This window comes from Pleurodeles waltl, chromosome 6, assembly GCF_031143425.1.
Source record: "Pleurodeles waltl isolate 20211129_DDA chromosome 6, aPleWal1.hap1.20221129, whole genome shotgun sequence".
Lineage (NCBI taxonomy): Eukaryota > Metazoa > Chordata > Amphibia > Caudata > Salamandridae > Pleurodeles > Pleurodeles waltl.
Window position 1 is genome coordinate 1,135,242,107 of NC_090445.1, and position 20,091 is coordinate 1,135,262,197.

General features: G+C 46.0%; 1 protein-coding gene and 1 pseudogene across 3 annotated transcripts in view; both read right to left on the bottom strand.

Moving 5' to 3' along the window:
* The window catches only part of LOC138300679 (transmembrane protein 150A-like), a 645,891-nt gene that overhangs the window by 514,961 nt on the left and 110,839 nt on the right, over window positions 1–20,091 (bottom strand). The window lies entirely within an intron of this gene.
* LOC138300678 (ferritin heavy chain B-like) lies at window positions 5,372–6,032 on the bottom strand (annotated as a pseudogene).

Sequence of the window (20,091 nt, forward strand, 5' to 3'; positions counted from 1 at the left end):
GAAGTGCACAAACCTGTGTGCATTTTAGATTACAATAAGCACATGGGTGGTGTTGATAGAGTAGATCAGAGGTTGGAACCTTAAACTGCTGCTCGTAAGGCTTATGTTTAGTATAACAAATTAGCGGTTCACCTGTTCCACTTGGTAACTTTTAATGCTTTTGTTGTGTTCAAGGATAGTTCTCCAGAGTCAAGGATGACACTTGTGAAATTTCAGGAGTCTATCGAAGCGAGCCTTGTTGTGCTGGAACAGGCAAGAGCTCCTAGAGAAGCAATGGTGGAGGGTGTGGCTAGATTGAAAGATTGTTACTTTGCTGAGCATATTCCTCCCACGGCCAAAAAAAACTTTCCTGCTAAGAGATGTAGAGTCTGTGCTCCAAGAGGTATCAGGAAGTAAACTAGGATGTACTGCCCTGATTGTCCTTCAAAGCCTGGGCTGTGTGTGGGTGGCTGTTTCAGGTAGCTACCACACACAGAAGAATTATTAAGAAATACTGTGAGCATAAACTGCTGTTTTATATTTTCATCTGTTTAGTTTCACAGTTGGCATTACTGTCATGTATTCAGTTAGAGCTTTTGTATTTGTAGTGTTGTACTTATTTATAATTAGTGGTTTCTTTGTTGTTTAAAAACAAAAAGAAAGCGATGACGGTATGCATGACTTGATTGGGTGGCGGTGTGTGTGGGGAGGCGCTTGGCTGGCTGTTCGCGTGGGATGGCGCTTGGCTGGCTGTTCGCGTGGCGCTCGGCTGGCTGTGTGCGTGGCGTGGTGCTCGGCTGGCTGTGTGCGTGGCGTGGCGCTCGGCTGGCTGTGCCAGCCAAATGCTGGTCTACACACTCCCATCAGCTGGTGTGATTACTGTATCAGGCATGAGGGCGTATGAAAGTGATGGGCCCTTGAATGGCGCTGTCTCTTGCTGCGAGTGTTGTAATGTGCTGGGCCCACAGCTGGCAGCATGAATGGTCTTGTGCATGTCATGTATGAAAGGTGTGTGAATGGACTGTAAAGCAGTTGGTGCCTTGACGCAGCTTTAGAGCTCACGAGCTGTGAGTCATTGGTTCAGTTGTTTGGCCTTTCAGTTATTTACAGTGCATTTCACTTTTGTGAAATCTCTTGTTACTAAAATTTGATCTATTGAACCATCAGTCACCCTTGTGCCAAATCCAACCAGTATGTGTGCTAAAAATGACAAAACCTGTTCCGCTGTAATCAGGCGTTGCAGCACACCAGTGACACGCTAGGTGTCTCGGGTGGGACCGGGATGATGAAGCATGCCACCAACTTGGTTGGTGGGTGAGGGGTCTTTTTAACTTAACCTAAGTGCGTTTCTTTTCACAATTTTAGTGTTTGGAACATCACAGAAGTACGTGGACACATCAAAATGATCTATTGTAAACCTACCTGTGTTTTGTGGGGGCGGGGGGATACCTATGTTTTTGGTCCTGGGTGCAGCCTTCATCTAGGGAAACCTACCAAACCCAGACATTTTTTAAAACTAGACACCCCAAGGAGTCTTGGGAAGTGTGGCTTGCCTGGATCCACCAACATTTTCTTACCCAGACTCCTCTGCAAATCTCAAAAGGTGCTTAAAAAAGCATATTTTCCTCACTTTTCTTTGTAGGATCACTGCTCTGGCACAAATTCCCTACCACCCAGCGTTCCCCCTCAGTCTCCCAAGTAAAATGATACCTCACTTGTGTGGGTACCCAAAGCAGAGTCAGCCTAAAGATGTATAAAAGAAAAATATGTGCTTATCAACTCGCTGTGCTATCCCCTCAATCGCTACGTTTTTGACCTTTTTCTGTTGCAGGCACCTGAGCCACCCACACAAGTGAGGTATCATTTTTATCGGGAAACTTGGGGGAGCGCTGGGTGGAAGGAAATATGTGGCTCCTCTCAAGTTCCAGAACTTTCTGTCACCGAAATGTGAGGAAAACGTGTTTTTTAGCCATATTTTGAGGTTTGCTAAGGATTCTGGGTATGAAAACACTTGGGAATCAACTCAAGTCACACTTCCCTGAACTCCCTCGGTGGTCTAGTTTTCATAAATGTTTGGGTTTGGTAGGATTCTCTATATGGCTGATGAGCCCAGGACCAAAAACGCAAAAGTTAGTTTTGTATTTGATAATTTTGATGTGTCCACATAGGCCCTCATTCTGACCTTGGCGGTCTTTTCGCAAGACCGCTGAGTTACCGCCGCGGTGAAGACCGCCGACCGCGGCGGTGTGCCGCTGTGCGCATTCTGACCGCTGGGAGCGTTCCGCCGGAAAACCGCCAGCAGCCACACTGGCGGTCGGCGGGAAAGTGGAGACTGGTCAACCTCCACCGCCACGCCAGCAGAACACCGCCCACAGAATTACGACCCACATTTCTGTGTGGCGGTCTTCTGTTGGCGGTCTTCTGTTGGCGGTCACGTCCCTATGGCTCCCGTCACCTCCCGGAGGACCAACGCACAAGGTAAGTTGATCGTCCGTGAGGGGAGGGGGTGGGGGGGTGTTGTGTGATGTGGGCGTGCATGGGGGTGTGCGTGTGAGTGTGTAGAGGGGGTGTGTGAGTGCGTGTATGCGGGCGGGGGGTGCTGCTGTGTCTATGGGTAATGTGTGCTGTTCGGCAGGTGCGCGTGTCGGCATGTATGTGTGCGGGTATGTGTCCCCGTTGTGTATGTGTGTGTAGGGGGTGTGTATATGTGCATGTTGGGGGTGTGTGCATGTCGGGGTACATGTATGTGCATGTCGGGGTGGGGGTGGGGAGGGGGTTCGTACCACCTCTGGGGGGTGGCAGGGTGTGGGGGGAGGACTCGGGTGGGTAGTGGGGGGTGGGGGAGACCCCTATCAGTGCCAGGGAAGGAATTCCCTGGCCCCGATAGTGCTTACCGCCATGGTTCGCACGGCGGTTCCCGCCCGCAAGAAACCGCGGCGGTAGGCAGGGTCATAATACCCTTGGCGGTCTTGGGACGACCGCCGGGCCGGAGTGCGCAAAATCCAGCCCCGCGGTCATGACCGCCGTGGCGGTCGGAGTGGAGAAGTAGCGGTCGGTCGCGGCGGGGACCGCCGCGGTCAGAATGCCATTTTTAATACCGCCGGTCTGTTCGCGGTCCGACCGCCGTCTCTCCGCCGACCGCCAGGGTCAGAATGAGGGCCATAGTGTTTTGGGGCATTTCCTTTCGTAGGCACTAGGCCTACCCACACAAGTGAGGTGCCATTTGTATCGGGAGACTTGGGGAACACTGGGTGTAAGGAAATTTGTGTCTCCTCTCAGATTCCAGAACTTTCTGTCACCAAAATGTGAGGAAAAAGTGTTTTTGTAGCCAAATTTTGAAGTTTGCACAGGATTCTGGGTAACAGAACCTGGCGAGAGCCCCACAAAAATGCACAGGTTTGGAAGGTTTCCAAGATCTACAGCTAGGGACTTTGCAAAAAACACGTCAGATTTCAATGTAAAAATGTGATGTGTACCTGTTGCGTTTCCGGTCGTGAGCATTAGGCCTACCGACGCAAGTGAGGTACCATTTTCATTGCGAGACTTGGGGAACACAGAATAGCAAAACAAGTGTTATTGCCCCTTGTCTTTCTCTACATGTTTTCCATCCAAATGCAAGACAATGTGTAAAAAAAAAAAAAAGTCTATTTGAGAAATGCCCTGTAATACACATGCTAGTATAGGCACCCCGGAATTTCAAAGATGCACAAATAACCACTGCTTCTCAACACATTATCTTGTGCCCATTTTAAAAATACAAAGCTTTTCTTGATACCTATTTTTCACTCTTTATATTTCAGCAATTGAATGACAGTATACCTGGTACAGAATGAAAACCCATTGCAAGGTGCAGCTCATTTATTGGCTCTGGGTACCTAGGGTTCTCAATTTCAATATATATTTTTTCTATTTCAGCTGTTTTTTTCTGTAGGAAAACCTTGTAGGATCTACACAAATTACCCCTTGCTGAATTCCGAATTTTGTCTATTTTTCAAAAATGTTTAGCATTCTGGGATCCAGCATTAGTTTCACACCCATTTCTGTCACTAACTGGAAGGAGGCTGAAAGCACAAAAATAGTAAAAATGGGATATGTCCTGGTAAAATGCCAAAATTGTGTTAAAAAATGTGGTTTTCTGATTCAAGTCTGCCTGTTCCTGAATTCTGGGAAGATGGTGATTTTAGCACTGTAAATCCTTTGTTGATGCCATTTTCAGGGAAAACACCACAAGTCGCCTTCTGCAGCCCTTTTTCCCCATTTTGTTTTATAAAACAAAATGTTTGCTGTATTTTGGCAAATTTCTTGGTCTCCTTCGGGGGAACCCACAAAGTCTGGGTACCTCTAGAATCCCTAGGATGCTGGGAAAAAAAGGACGCAAATTTGGTGTGGTCAGCTTATGTGGACAAAAAGTTCTGAGGGCCTAAGTGCGAACTGCCCCAAATAGCCAAAAAAAGGCTTGGCATCTGAGGGGGGAAAGGCCTGGAGGCGAAGGGGTTAAACCTGAAGCGCCCAGGTCGGAGTCAATGGGTGACGCTTCCCCTCGTCACCGAGGCGGAGGACCTTGAGGCACCTTTACTGAGCCAAGGAGGTCACGCCCATAGGAGCTATGACCTCTTTAACCCAGCAAAGTTCAGCTCAGGCAGCCAGGAGTCTCTGCAAATCGCGCATGTCTCGCTCCAGGCTGCCTGAAGATGAAGAGTGTCTGTCAGGCTGACCTTTGCTCAGCCTAATAGGCACTCTTCATGAGGGGCAAAAGTTGGGGGGGCGTGGACCCTCCGCCCTAAAGGACGGGCCGTGCCTGCTGCTAACCATAGCTTTTTACACTCACTTAAGTCATGCCCTGCTCAATACAAAACTGACCTTCTATGAGGAACAAGTGTCAAAAGGAACACCACATGCATTGGTTGAAAAGTGATGATTAATTTTGGGCCTTCTGAAGAAACCCAGAGTGTGAAAACTTTTTTGACAGATGCAAAGGTGAGCCTTTTTGTGGAGTGTATGTGTGTCCTATTTACATGTGGGGTGCAAAATGTCAACAAACGGTTGTGCAGGATACACTTTTAGATAACTACAGTAAGGTGGTGTGAGAATTTACATTCAAAAGAAAAAGAAAAAAAAAGACATACAGACCCTACCTATCTCCTGTGATGTCAGTCTCTCCAAGTGTAAATAAATGCATTTCTCCCTTTTTCTTTTTTTTTAAATGCTGAAAAACTTGATTTCTTGAAACGTGCTGACAAGCACAGCCCCTGCAAGCAGTTTAAATACATAAAGGAGAATAATACCACCCCACACACACACCTTCTGATGACATCATAGCAGTGTAAATGATAGAAGAATGCAGATTTGGTGGGAGTGGGTGCAGCAGGCTGGCGTTCCCTCCTGGGGGAGCTCAGCTGCTTTCCTCCAGGGTGTGCTTGTCGAACAGGTACTCGCCCAGGCAATTCTGGGGCACGCCCAGGCACTTCAGGTTGGTGATGTAATCGCCAAGTTTTTTGATGGCCTTCACCTGCTACTCCAGGTACTCGGACTCCAGGAAGTCACAGAGATGGGGGTCGACTTGATCGGTCGCCAGCTTGTGCAGGTCCAGCAGGGCCTGGTTGACGGTCTTCTCCAGCTGCAGGGCTGCCTGCATGGCCTCCAGGGTGTTGCTCCACTCGTCACGGTCCGGTTTCTTGACATCCTGCAGCACCACGCGTCCACTGCGCTTGTTCTGGTACTTCATGAACTTCTCAGCGTGCTCGCGCTCCTCGTGGCTCTGCTCCTTGAAGAACATGGCCACGTGGCTGAGGGCCACATCGTCCTGGTCGAAGTAGTAGGACATCGACAGGTAGACGTAGGAGGCATACAGCTCGGGGTTGATCATGCAGTTGATGGCCGCCTCGCACTCCCGGCTGTAGTTCTGGCGCACCTGGGACTCCATGGCGTTGCTGATGGTGTGGTTGTTGGCGGTAGTTGTAGGTGGATGGATGGATTAAAGATTTCAGGAGAGCGTTGGACTCGAAGCCACGTTCCGTTCAAACACTGCTGAAGCAAGAACACAACTCAGAGCTGGGTCTATGCTTTTCGCCCTTTATTGTGAAAGCCTAGCTGAAAAGAGTTATTTCCCATTATTCCCATTAGCAAAGCCAATTTCCCAGAAGGCTCGCTTATTGCACCCACAAATGCTAGCCCTGCCAAAACTGAAGCACAGACTATGGATATTTGTCTATGTCCCTCTAAATGTGTAAAACAAAAGTTCAAACTGAAGTAATTTTCATATTCACTTTAAAAATGATTTTGCCAAAAACAGTTTGAAGTCTCTCACGGATATTCAACAGTCACAACGTTTATGAAATTACGCGAGACTATTTATTAGCGTAAACGTAGCTATCGGGCATCGGAATGCTTATACAGATCACGGAAAATGTTCGCTGTATCATCCACCAACTTGTCACTCAAGCAGCCATACACAATCACACACACACATAACACACAGACACAACAGCACACATCATCACACCGACATCACATGGACAGACATATCCCAATGCACACACCAGCAGTGCAATAGTACATACACCGCCACATCCTCACAAAACAAATCTCACTTTTTCAATCGCACACACACTCTGAGAAACTTTCATTCCATATCCTCCTGTATGTAAAGTTTTCAGTGCTGCTGCATATTCTGCGTTATTGGTACACTGCTGCTACCGGACTTCTACTTCGTGTGTGTTTGGTTTTATGTGGATATGGGAGAGGGCATTAGGGGCCTGATTCTAACTATGGAGGACGGTGTTAAACCGTCCCAAAAGTGGCGGATATACCACCTACCGTATTACGAGTTCCATAGGATATAATGGACTCGTAATACGGTAGGTGGTATATCCGCCACTTTTGGGACGGTTTAACACCGTCCTCCAAAGTTAGAATCAGGCCCTATGTACTGATTTTGCTGTCACTGGCATGTGCCTGTTCTTTTTTTGTAGGGATGATTGTGCTGCTGCTGGCCACGCAGTATCCGTTTTATGTTAAATCATTGATAAAAACGTTAACCATAACGTTTGATGTACATGCATCCATGGTTCATCATCATCCATGCACACAATCATGCTGCTACGGTGCACCTCTGTTATAATACGTGCATGCACATGGATCACCTTGTATGTGCACATGTACGTAATGATGCTGTGCCACTCTAGCATTATGAAGCATAAGGGCATGTGTCAGAACCCTCGTCAGAGGGCCATAGGGCAAGCAGGAGCTACTGGGCTCAACCATCGAGGTTGAGGCCCTTTACTCCTGATGTGCCAGGGCCCGACTATGAGCTCCAAACCGCTGGACCAAGTACTTCTTCAGCACTTGACTCTCAGTGATGCACGGGTTGAGCAGTTCAAGGTTTCTCAGGAAGGAGGTAGATGTAGTATGAACACTTTCTCACAACTCAAAATACGTTGAGCACTCCTCAATCGCTGATTGTCAAGTCAAATACTTGCATTTACATAACAGGCAGTATTTATATACACACACACAAAGTATAATACTGTACACCATAAATAATGTATGCAGACTTCTTACAGAGGAATTACTAGTGTTCCCTAGCACATCTTCCTAAGTCCTAGCTCCTCGTGGAAGGTCTGATGTGATGCCCCAGCTGCAATGTGTGTGCCCTAGGGTTTGGACTGTGCTTCCCTTCTGTCAGTAAGTCTCAGAGACATCAAAGACTTTATCTGCCACCACCTGGGCTCTCTAGTTGAGAGTCCTCACTTGCCAAGTTATGCCAAATCCAATTCCTGTGCCCTCGGGAGTGAGTTCTGGTGCAACCAAGAAGAAACCAAACACATCGACTCCAGAGCGACTTTGGAACCGGCGGCGCTGTCCGACTCCGTGCCGCTGCCTGCACCGGAGCCGTGGCGCTCGCTGAGTGCAACAACCATGAGCTGCAACAAACACCTGATGCTACCGCAGCGCCTTCAAAGTCCCGCTACAGTATGAGTCCAGAGTGCCATGGCAACGACGTCTGTGACACCTGACTCTGTGGCCCTGTGGTGTGACCGCGACACTGAAAAGTCGACGCCTCACACTTTGACCTGCTTGATTCACCGACCCTGCTGGGTCGTAAATAACAGACGCCTCACCACCAATACTGCATCACCTCCCTTGCAACTGTAAGGAACCGACACCTTACCTCACCTGCCTAGAATTAAGGAACTGACATCTCGCCTCCCCGGTAGCAGCAAGGAACCAATGGCGTACAGGCTCCAGCAATGCCTCACCTGCCCAACTCTGTGCAACATCTGTTTCCTTATTTTCCAAGGTACTGTATCTGGGATCCGTGCAACTCTGTGACCGGCCTCACTCCCTCGTGAGTGGAGTTTGACTGTGAGGAACGACTGTCAAGATGTTGTGATAGTGGAGCTATTGTGTTTCTGAGCGCTTTACTAATATTTAATCAAATCTTTACTTGTGTATCTTGGATTGTTGTTTTGGTCTTGTTTTACTCAGATAAATATTGGCTATTTTTCTAAACCTGTGTGGAGTGTGTGGAGTGTGTGAGTGTGTGTGTGTGTGTGTGTGTGTGTGTGTGTTTGTGTGTGTGCGTTTGTGTTTGTCTGTGTGTGTGTAAATACATTACATAAATTGCCTCTGAGATAAGCCGGACTGCTTAAGCCAAGCTATCAAGGGGGATGAGAGCAGGGGTTTTCTTAGCTGTGTGACTTCCATACCCTGACTGGAATAAGGGTTCCTATTTGGACAGGGTGCAAACCACTGCCAACTAGACACCCCATTTCTAACAAGGAAGTTATAATACTTTTTTTCTTTCACCTGTCACTGCCTACTCCTTCATGGCTGCAGGCTGCTTAAGGGCAACAGCCCTTTCCCTTCACCACACCTCGCCCTCCTTTAATATCTTGGGTCGTGAACAGTGGCACACAGGGCGACAACCCTCCTCTTGCCACACCGATGCACCAGGGAGACTATCCTCTTGTTCCCGTGGACCCTCACCTAGCATGCGGGGTCGCAAGCAGCATTATTAAAGTGAAGTTCTCTTCAGGTACAGTCACTGGACAGAGCAACATCCCTTTTATCATTGCAGAGCAGCACCAAGTGCGATGACCCTTATTCTTCACTGCGGCCCCCCAGCTGGCATACAAGTGTCGACACTGCACACACAAGCAGACAGCCTGATCTGTGCAGCAGTCCTGTTGGACCGGATTCCCACACTTCACTTCCAGGATCCACTCAGGAGGATCCTCACTGGATATCACTCCCACCCGGTGATCTGTTCCTCCTCACAAGGACTTCTGGTCTGATTTAGTGTCCCTGCCTCTGAAGTTTGTACTCTGGAGGTCGACCACGCTGAAGTGTCCTTTCCTCTGTTGCACGCTTCCTCTACAGAGCCGTCTATACAGCAGGGCAGTCTACTTGATAGTCCCAAATGCAGGCCAAGGGAATGACAGGAGGTCCACACCTGGATGTCAGCCTCATTGACTTATTTATAAAAAAGTTACAAAAAGGTCCAGCCCTTCTCTTTATTATTCTCTTATCAGTCCTACTCCAACCTTTTTTCCTGAGATGTGCCCAGGCCAAGCCCTTGAGCAGTGATCTCTTTCAGAATCAAAGAGCACCATTTGAAGTATAAAGAAAAGCCTGCCTCTTCCATCCTCTAGTTTGTTTCACCCTGCTCTCAGGAATGCAGCAAATCACTAACTTGTCTGGGAGAATCCTCAAACTCCACTCGTTCCTCGAGTCAGCACTGGGTTTCCCAATCTGGACCCACAGGCCTCATGCACTGTACCAGTTCACTGCACACAAACCCACATATAGCTTTCTGTGTACTGCTGTCATGGGCACATATACATAACAGCACACCGTGCAACACATGCGCTTATCCTCCACCCCTTCGTCCATCCTGAACTAAGCCAAGGGCAAGCTAAGCACATAGTAATGGAACCTCAATTGAGAGGGCCAGTAGGCCCTACTCCCATGACAAGGGGTAAACCGCCCTGGACATAATACTAATGCTTATTACAAGAGGGTATGCTGCCACCACCATGTCTGTGCTACTTAGCTCTTGGTAAGAGCTGTAGGCTTTCACCACTATGAGGGAAGCACATTGTGTGCCCCTCCTTGTCTAACCAAACCGCAATCCATGAGACAGGCCTAGGTCATTGTGCACAAATTGTTACCAAGGATCCGGACACCACAGCTGGGCACTCTGGAGAGGGGTACACATCTATTACCATGTGAGGGACTTTATTGTTCCAAAAGCATATGTGAACATATACATTAAGGTGCTTTTATTTTGCCAGTGCTGATTAATACTACCAGTGGGCGTTTTTTAGGTCTCACCTACACAGTGCACGCATGATCTGTGTTCACCCATTACCACAAATGGTTACTAGCGATCCAAATATCACTGCAGCTGGGGCACTCAGGGCAGGGGCACATGTCTATAACAATGCAAGACACTTTTCGGGCCAAAGAGACAGCCTTGCAAGATCAGACTACCCCAAACAAACTTCTAACATGGAGAGGTTGAGTTGTTGGAATTTCCCGCTGTTTTAGCAATCTATCAGAATTCCAGTGGCAATACATCTATGTCCACCACAAAATCTTAGCCTTGCAGAGAGATTGACCATCTCAACAACTTGGGACTGTCACCTTTCAAAGCCACCAACAATATCAACTGCTTATGCTGAGATGGCACTACAAACCTAGTGCAAAAAAAGTAAGGGCAGAACTAATACAAGGCTTCCCACACTATTTACAAAGCACTTCTTCTCCTTAGCTTTCCTGTTCTGTTACCTGGGTAGTAACCGCCAACTGATAAAGGCTTCTGGATGGTCTCTCCCCTTGTCATCCAATTGAGCTAATATTGCTCCAACTACTTTGTCAGAGGCATCTGTCAATGAAAGTCTGACCATAGACAGGTGCTTTCAGTACTAGAGCACTGCACAGTAGCTTCTTTACTTCTTAAAATGCCTTTTAACACACCTCAGCCCAGATCCCTTTTCTTGGCTACTTCTTGCCTATGGGCAACTATACTCCCATTACTAGCCACAAAGTTCCTGTGCTACCCTGTGAGACCTAGAAAGGCCCTTGGTTCAGTCTGGGTAGTAGGCAATTCCTACTCCATCACAAACTGAGTTTTGACATCCAATGGGTAGATGTTCTTTCTCCACACCTCTTGTTCAAGGCAGATAACGAAGTACTGCTCCACCTGGCACTTGGTTGCCTCCTGTATTCTTGTCTACACCTATCCTGGGAGACTCAGGTGATCCTGCCATGAACTGCTAAACACTGCAATTCATCCACGTAGGTGACACAGAACTCCTCCAGACCTGCAGGAACATGGTTCACCAGCTGCTGGAAAGTGGCAGGAGCATTTTTCAATCTGAAGAGGATCACCATAAAATGATTCACCCCTCTCCTAGGCACCTGATGCTAAGGCAAACTGCCAGTAGCCACTGGTCAAAGGTGCTGAAGTACTTTGCAGCACCTAATTGATACACTTACTCATCTGCCCTTGCGATTGGATGAGCACCTGTCTTTGGACCTCACTTAGGGCTCTGTAGTCCATGCTAAACCGCAAGTCAGTAGGCCGTTGCTTTAGTACTAGTACCACAGGGCTAGAGCATGGCATGCAAGCTATCTCAATGACCCCTAGGTCCAACATCCTGGCAGCTTCCATCTTAATGCTTACACACACACACACACACACACACACACGTCCACCCTGGAGTCAGAGATAAGAGATTGGAAACCCATCACAAAAAACGTTCTCTGCTGTTTGGACGTTAACTTAGGGGCTAACTGAAACCCTTTCATAGTGCCATTCCTCATGTCACTGTGTAACAAGGTAGGAAGATGCTGAATGTCTTCCTCAACTTCTGCCATAGCTAGGATATTCAATGTAATCTCTCCAGAGGTAAAGATTCTGCCTATTTACATGGTACACCTGTTTGGTGCCCTTGAGGTCCTATGTCCACCACGTAGTTAACTCAGAAACCCTATGAACTATCTTGTATGGACCACACCATTTGTCTTCCAAAGCACTGGATCAGTACTACCAATAGCCATTTTTAGGTCTCACCTACGCGCTGTGCATGCGCTGTTCTTCAAGGCGTACTGTTCACTATTTAGTGGGATTTCACACTCCCCACAGCATACCTACCATTCATGGTTTTCACTATCACTCTTTTCATTGCTTAGCTCCCATAGGCTTCCCTTAGTTCCTTGGGTTAGTTCCTTCCTGGAGCATGGTCCAAGTACATGTTCTTCCTCATCCTTTTATAAGCATTTTGGAATCATTCCTGGACATGCAATATGTTTCCCTACTTTTAAGACTGGCATACGGACTCTTATTTATGTTGCTTTCACCGTATCGGCCACTTCTATAAATTATTTGGGAATATTGAGAAATGGCTTCTTATTTATGTTGCTTTCACCCTATCTGTTGCCTCTATCAATGCTTAAATTACTTAACCAATAACTGTACTACTCTACACCACTCCATTCAACAACGCTCTACCCCACTCCACTCTTTACCATTTTCCTCTACACCACTCTTCCTCTACGCCACTGCACTCTTAGACATGCTGAAAGGAACAAAAATACCCCAAAGAAATTTTCAGCCATACTGCACTGCAAACGCGCTGTTGTACAACATGGCAAAAGAAAAACAACAGTTACATCAACAGCTCTCACACAGGTAAGATCCTATGGGCTCTGCAAGTGTTGTCATGCAGCCAACACTAGTTGTGTCATAACATCTTTTTTAGTTCTGGTGGGTAAGAGCACGTCCAACAAGGAGGACGAGAAGGGGCAAGCAACATAACAGAGAGGGAGGAGTGCACACAAGCAACACAACAAAGCAGGAGGAGGTAAGCAACAAGGCAGAGGAGCAAGCAACTTGATGGACAGCATGAGGAGCGTAAAAGAAGGCAGGGGAGGATGGCAGGACGGGCCAAGCAACATGAAGGATAGCAGGAGGGGGCAAGTAACACAACAGACAGTGCAAACACATGCACTCTTATTGAGTGCTTCCACAACAAGAAAACAGTAGCTCTGAATTAATAGTGGAAGGGCACTGGGCATGGAAGCAATACGTGGGCCAAGGACGGCCAAACACAAGAAGTGGAAGTGACCAAAGAAAAGCAAGGAAATGAGAGTGATGATGAAAAGAACAAGTGGTAAAGTGATGGAGGCACTAAACCCTTTATATAAACAAAATGTCTCGCAAGCGACAGTGCATGCGCTGATGCAGATAAGAGCTAAAAATGGGCTGGCATCTCACTTGGCATTAGAGGTTCATTTCCTTCCAATCTGGTTGAAGCCAGGAGATTAACATGTTGCAGGTTGCATTGGATAGAAGCAGAGTGAGAATGACACTAAAACAGACCAATGGCCGAAGACGGCGGACTTAAAGCCCCTCTCTGCAGGTAAATGTATGTCCATATTTTAATACATGTATTTGGTATTGATTTGTTTTTATTACAAGAGGTTGGCAGACAGCTAAGTGTTTAATGTCCTACTAAGAAGGCATTACAAGGATAAACTTTCCCAAAAGTCGACCATCAGGCATACAATCAAAATTATAAATATGTACTAAATAACAGAGTGCAAAACAATACACAACCCCTCTTTTGGAGGTTTAACATGGTTTTTAACTGGGCAAGTCATCTAACTTCAGGGAATGCCATACAGGGAAAGTAAAACCAGAAACGTTAACTTGTTAGATGATCAGTGATATTCCATATAACAAGATACCTGTCTACGACCTTTAGCCTAGTGTAATAACAATCCACCCTTAGACGCATATTGGTTTTAACAAATACTTTTCACAATAAATAAGTCAGCTCTACTGCCTTTGCCATAACATTTCCTACTAAACCGTTCAATCCAACAGCATCCAACATAACCTTTCCCAATTAAATAATCAAGCCATTAACCTTTATCATTAGCTTGTCGTGATAAATGCCTGAGGCCTACTGCACTGTGTACATGCTTGCAACCACCAGACACAGTTCTAAAATTGCAAGTATGCTGGGAAAACAATATGTAGTGCTTCTCAATAGGGCCCCACAAGGAATTTCATACTGGAAATCTTGAACAATAAAGCTTTAACAGATGGAGTGAATGACAAATACATTGCTAAGTATGTTAATGTATGATGGTCCATGTAGCAAAATATCTGTCTAACATCACAACCTTAAAGGCTTACTGGCTTTAAGAAATGCTTTTCACATTTAATAGGCTTATTATTTAAAGAATGACAAAGGCAATAGGTCTGGCCTATCTGGTCTACAGACTTGATCAATGAACTGTCATCATAGCCAATTCGGTCCTGATGAATTGAGCCGAACCTCACCCATAAGGCAAAAAAGGCAAAACAGGCCACCTTTCAGCACAATCACTCAACTTCCACCCAATCAAAGGCTGTTGAAAGAGAATCAACATGTGGGTGAAGAGAAATCCCATCTGAGTAGTGCTTCTGAATACACATTTTTCTGTTGATCACTTAAAATATGGTGGTAGCACCACTGGTAAGCAAACATAACAAGCACTGGCAAAGCCAGTAGGTCTCGCCTATGTGAGAGCTATCGTCTTTGGCCATGTGGCTGCTGTTCAGCATGTCTAAAGGTTAGTGGCGTGGCGTAGATTAGAGTGGGGTAGACTATGGTACAGTGGAGTGTGGTAGAATGACGTTGGGTGGATTAAGGTAGACTGGGGTGGAGTGGGCTAGTTTTGGGTAGACTGGAATGGGGTAGAATGGGTAGATTGGAGTGGGGTAGATTGCAGTGGGGAAGGTGGGTAGATTAGCATGATAGGTTCGATTGAATTGGGGTGGAGTGGGATAGATTGGAGTGGAGTAGATTTGGGTAGCTTAGAGTGAGGTAGATTGGAGTATGGTAGATTAGGGTAGGTTAGAGTAGGGTAGGGTAGATTGGAGTAGTGTAAACTTGAGTGGAGTAGACTGGATTGGGGTAGATTGGAGTGGGGTCTTGAAGAGTGGAGTGGACTGGATAGACTGGAGTGGGTTAGAATGAGTAGATTATAGAAGGGTAGAAGGGAATGGAGTGGGGGAGAATGGGGCAGAGTGCAGTGGGGTAGACTGGGGGAGTAGGGTAGATTGAAGTGGTCTAGGGTAGATTGGGACAGAGTGGAGTAGATTAAGGTACATGGTAGACTGGGATGGAGGAGTGTGGTAGATTGAATTGGGGTAGACTGGGGTAAAGTGGTGTGGTTTAGAGTAGATAGGAGTGGAGTATGCAGAAGTAGACAGGAGTGGAGAGGGGTAGATTGAAGTGGAAGGGGGTAGAATGGAGTGGAGAGGAGTAGATAGGAGGGGGGAAGGGTAGAGAGGAGTGGGGAAAGTAGATAGAAATGGGGAGGAGTAGATAGGAATGGGGAGGAGAAGACTGGAGTGGGGTAGATTAGGGTGGAGCAGGGCAGAAGGGAGTGGGGGTTGAGTGGGGTAGACTGAAGTGGGACAGATTGGGTGGGTTATGGTAGGGTAAACTGGAGTTAAGTGGGGTAGATCGAAGAGTGACAGGAGAGGGGTGGAGTAGGGTAGAGTGGAGTAGATTGGAGTGGAGTTGTATGGTGTGGGGCACAACGGGGTAGGGTAAGAGGTTTATGGTGGAGTAGATTGGAGTGGAGTAGATTGGGGCAGATTGGAGTGGGCGGACCGGATGAGGTAAATTGGATTAGCGTATTTTGGGGTGGGGCAGGGGGGAGTGGGCGACACTGGACTGGGGTAGATTTGGGCACATGTGGTAGATTGTATTTGAGTGGAATAGAGTAGATTGGGTAGAGATAAATGGAGTGTGATAGACATGGGTGGAGTGGAGGGGGTAGATTGGGGTGGTGTGGAGTTGGATAGATTGGGGTGACGTGAGATAGATTTGGGAGGAGTGAAGTTGGGTAGATTGGTTTGAAGTGGAGTGGGGTCTACTGGAGTAGATTATAGTGAAGTGGAGTGGGGTGAGCTAGACTGAGGTGCACTGAATTGGAGTGGGGTAAGTGGTATGGAGTGTAGGGGAGTAGAGTGGAGTGGCATTTTGTGACGTTGAGAGAGTGGGGTAGGCTGGAGTGGCGTGGAGTATGTGGTGTGTTGTAGAGAGTCTTAGAGTGGCGGGACGTAGAATGGCGTGGCATAGAGTAGAAGGGCATGAAGTGGAGTGTATGTGGAGCGTAGTGTGGAGTATGCATAGTGTGGTAGCCCACTGCCATTACACACAACATACTTTCAACTGAAATGACCATTACATTTGCATCGAAATACAATTTTACTGCACACAAAAGATAAGGTCTACAAATGTCATCCCCTAGAGTATTGATTGTATTCAAATATTTTTTCCACCACACTTAAGAATTACAAAACAAAATCTACTTCATCTGTACTATTTCTGATATCTTCTGAAACATCAGCACAGTTCATTTTTTGTGAGCTAGGAAAAAGACATCCTACATCCTCTCCTCTTAGTGGACACTCAGCAGGCTTGTCACATAATTTCTCTCACTTTGAAGAAAAGTAAACACCAAGCTCCCTTGGAAGAGCTTGACATTGGACCTTGGTCTATTAATCTTGTTCTCATCTTGTCACATTTGCTGTGCATTCAAAGGCCTGATTAAAGAAAGCAAATCTATGGACGAATATAGTAAACAAGATATGGACAAAGGGAGTGTCAAACTCAAGCTGGACAGCCTAAAGCAAATAAAGGCAGTAAATTGAAAGCCAGGAAATGTGAGTTACAAACCACAAAGTTGATGGGTAAGCAACAGGTGGGATGCACTCCTAGGTCAGCTTTCTGAATGTCCCCAAGTTGTTTTTAGTTAACCAGACAGCTGTGCTGTCTCGTAGGCTTCCACCTAAAAGGAAGCATAGAGTATTTTTGATGGGTGAATATATGAAATATGATGGTGCCCTAAACCCAAACATATCTCTTCCATCCCGTTTTGTTATCAAGCTGTGATTTCATAACACATGCCAACTCAAAAGCAAGTCTTCCACTTCTCATACCATTAATGCGTTGCAGGGCAGTAGGTATTCTGAACGTACACAAATATCAATCTGTATGTTTTATTTTGGTCTTTTTATCAGAGCTATGAGAGTATCTTATGCTTTTATTATAAGTAATAAAAGCAGCCATAGTCAAACACGTTTTTATTTTTTCACAATGTGCTGATGGGGACATCTTAAAAGAATAAACCCTTCATCAATATAAATAATACTACTGAACGAAGCACATATACTATTTCTGCAAAACTGTAATTTTCCAACAATCAGAGATTTGTTAACTTGTCCTTCTTTTAAGTTAATTCAGTAATGGTTCAAAATTGTGATATTTTCAATACAGAGGAGTTGTCCTCTCTATACATAAGGTGGGTGCACTGATACAGTGAGTCGTGCAATGCATTCACTGGCTACATACTCAAGGCACGCACATTTGGATGCTATTTATATTATCCGAAAGTATATTTGCTGTTTCAGTTCCCTCCTCCATATTCCAGGACCTGGACGAGTAACATCTACATTTTTTTAACAATGGTATGTTGATCTCTGGTGGAATATCGGACATTACAACAAGGATTTTTACTCCGCGGTCATTACAACTGGTTGATCTTTACCAAGCGTTTACAATTACAACACATGGTATTACCCCACACTGCATGTTGTAGTCCGTACTGTGTACATCTATATCAAAATGTATGTCTTGCCGGCATCCACCCAACCGGAAGTGATGCTCGGTAGTCATCGAGGTCCGCTTCCCTCGATATGCAGAATATCAAAAGTTCGTCTTATTAAAAATCAAAAAGGCGTCGGCACACTGTAAGGTTTATAAAGTGCACTTTTATACCAGCTTCTAGCCGGTGTGGTGAACAAGGCTACGTTTTGGCCATGTTTCGTTCCTCGCATTTGGGAAGCGTGAAGGGCACTCAGGACATGTTAAGAGTTGGACTATCTGGAAAATACCTGCCCCATACATACTGCCTCGTGCAATCATAGCGAGAGAGCCTTAAATGGATGTGGCTATGGGGCACCAGAAAACAGTGGAGGATAAAAAATAAAAAGTGTATTTTTTATTACACATAAATTTATTTTACATTTAAAAAAAACTGTAATATACGCACCAACCCTTTTATTAACATATTTTAGAAACCATAAAATAATCACATCAGTAGTTCAGATTTAAAACTACATCAAAACATACAAATATGTAAGCTATTTCGTGCAGCAATTCGATCGATTAAAAAATCGATGAGCTATTGAATGATTCTTTTGTCATTTTTCTTGTTGCACTCCTAAGGAAACGTACAGCCAAAGAACGTTGTTGTAGGACAGCAGCCGGACAGTGCAAAAAACAAAACTTAAATATGAATGACTACCTTTTTATATAACTAACAAATTCATATTCTGGTATGCTGTGCAATGAACCTACCACGTCTAGGAATGCCAAAGACCTAGGAGGGGTTGCAGACCCTGGACTTAGGGCGCCAATGTTTGCAAGCAATATCTATTTACAATTTTATATAGCGTGGACGTTGCCCAAAGGCATTAGAGCGCTTTACAACATACAGCAACACAAAAGGATGATGGACCGAGTGCTGAACAATGCAAACACTTACCCCCAGTCACAGATCTGGGTTTAATCCATTGTTCTTTTGCTCACCATGCCACCCCAGTTTGGGCTGGACTGTACCCATGGGGAACAGGGTTAAGACTGATTTGCATATGGCTGTTTCCAAACTGGAATGGCATGGGGAGCAAAAAAACTGATGGATTAAACCCAGATCTGTAACTGGGGGTGAATGTTTGATTTGGTCTACATTCCGTCCATCAACTGTTCTTTTTGCATTTGTCGCCCCAAGTGGGAAGGGTATGCCCAGACGGGGGTCCCATGCTCACTATGCCACCAGATTCAAGCTAGCCTGGCTGAAGAGGGGTGATACCCCGAAACCGGTCCCAGGATACTTGTTTCTGGTCCATTCGGGCTGGACTGTTCCCATGGGGAACATGGTCAAGACTGATTTGCATATTTCCTGGGTCCAAACTGGAATTGCGTGGTGAGCAAAAAGAACTGATGGATTAAACCCAGATTTGTGATTGGGAGTGAATGTTCGATTTGGTCCACATTCTGTCCATCAACCGTTCTTTTTGCATTTACAACATACAGGGCAGAATGTTCTAATAAAGAAAAACGATGGTCTCACAGAGTGAGGGATTGAAATCCCCTCAGGCTCTGTGGGCCTTTGCTCACAGCAACAGCTGTGAATGAAAACATTGGAATGTTGGAGCTCTAGACTTCTAAGGGCCATTGGAAGCCTGGAGCACTCCACTGTTTTCAACATCCAACATACCAATGTTCTAATAGTAGTTAAGCTCGGACAATTACATCATTGTATGACAACAGGAGTTAACACAAGACACAGTTACAAGAATAGGGCAGTGGACATGAACAGTTGATCTAAGGCAGATCAGGACGCAGTGGTGAAAGTAAATAAGTGTGATCGGGGTGAATTAACCAAGATGTCTGTCAAGTAGGAGGAGCTTGAGATCCTTTTTTGAAGGTTGCTAGACAGGAGGTTAGACAGAGTGAGGGAGGCAGAGAGTGCCAGAGTCTAGTGGTGCTACCAGAGAAGGACTGGTTCATGTATCGTTCTTGACTGAAGGAGGTGGGTTCCAGGAGCAGGGATTGGGCATTTCTAGAACTCCCATTTGCACAGGAGATTTTCAGTTTCTCGTTTAGATAGGAGGGTGAGGCAGAGTGCAGTGCTCTGTGTATAATGCAAGTGATTTTGAATTGGGCCCATGCTTCAATGGGGAGCCATTGGAGGGTTAGAAGGACAGGGGAAATTTGATCAAATTTCTTGAGACCGAAGATGAAGTGTGCTGCAGCATGTAGTGTTGCTCTCAGTGGGCCTATGTGAACTTTGGGAATGCCTGAGAGAAGGGCAATTCCATAATATATAGTCTAGAGAGAACGATAGACTGCACCACTGTTTTGAGGTCCTGTTCTGGAATCAATTGTCTGATGCCCCAAAGCAGTCTAAGTTGATATCATGCTCTGTTGGCCATGACTGCTACGTGGCTGTGAAGATTAAGACGATTATCAAGGGTGA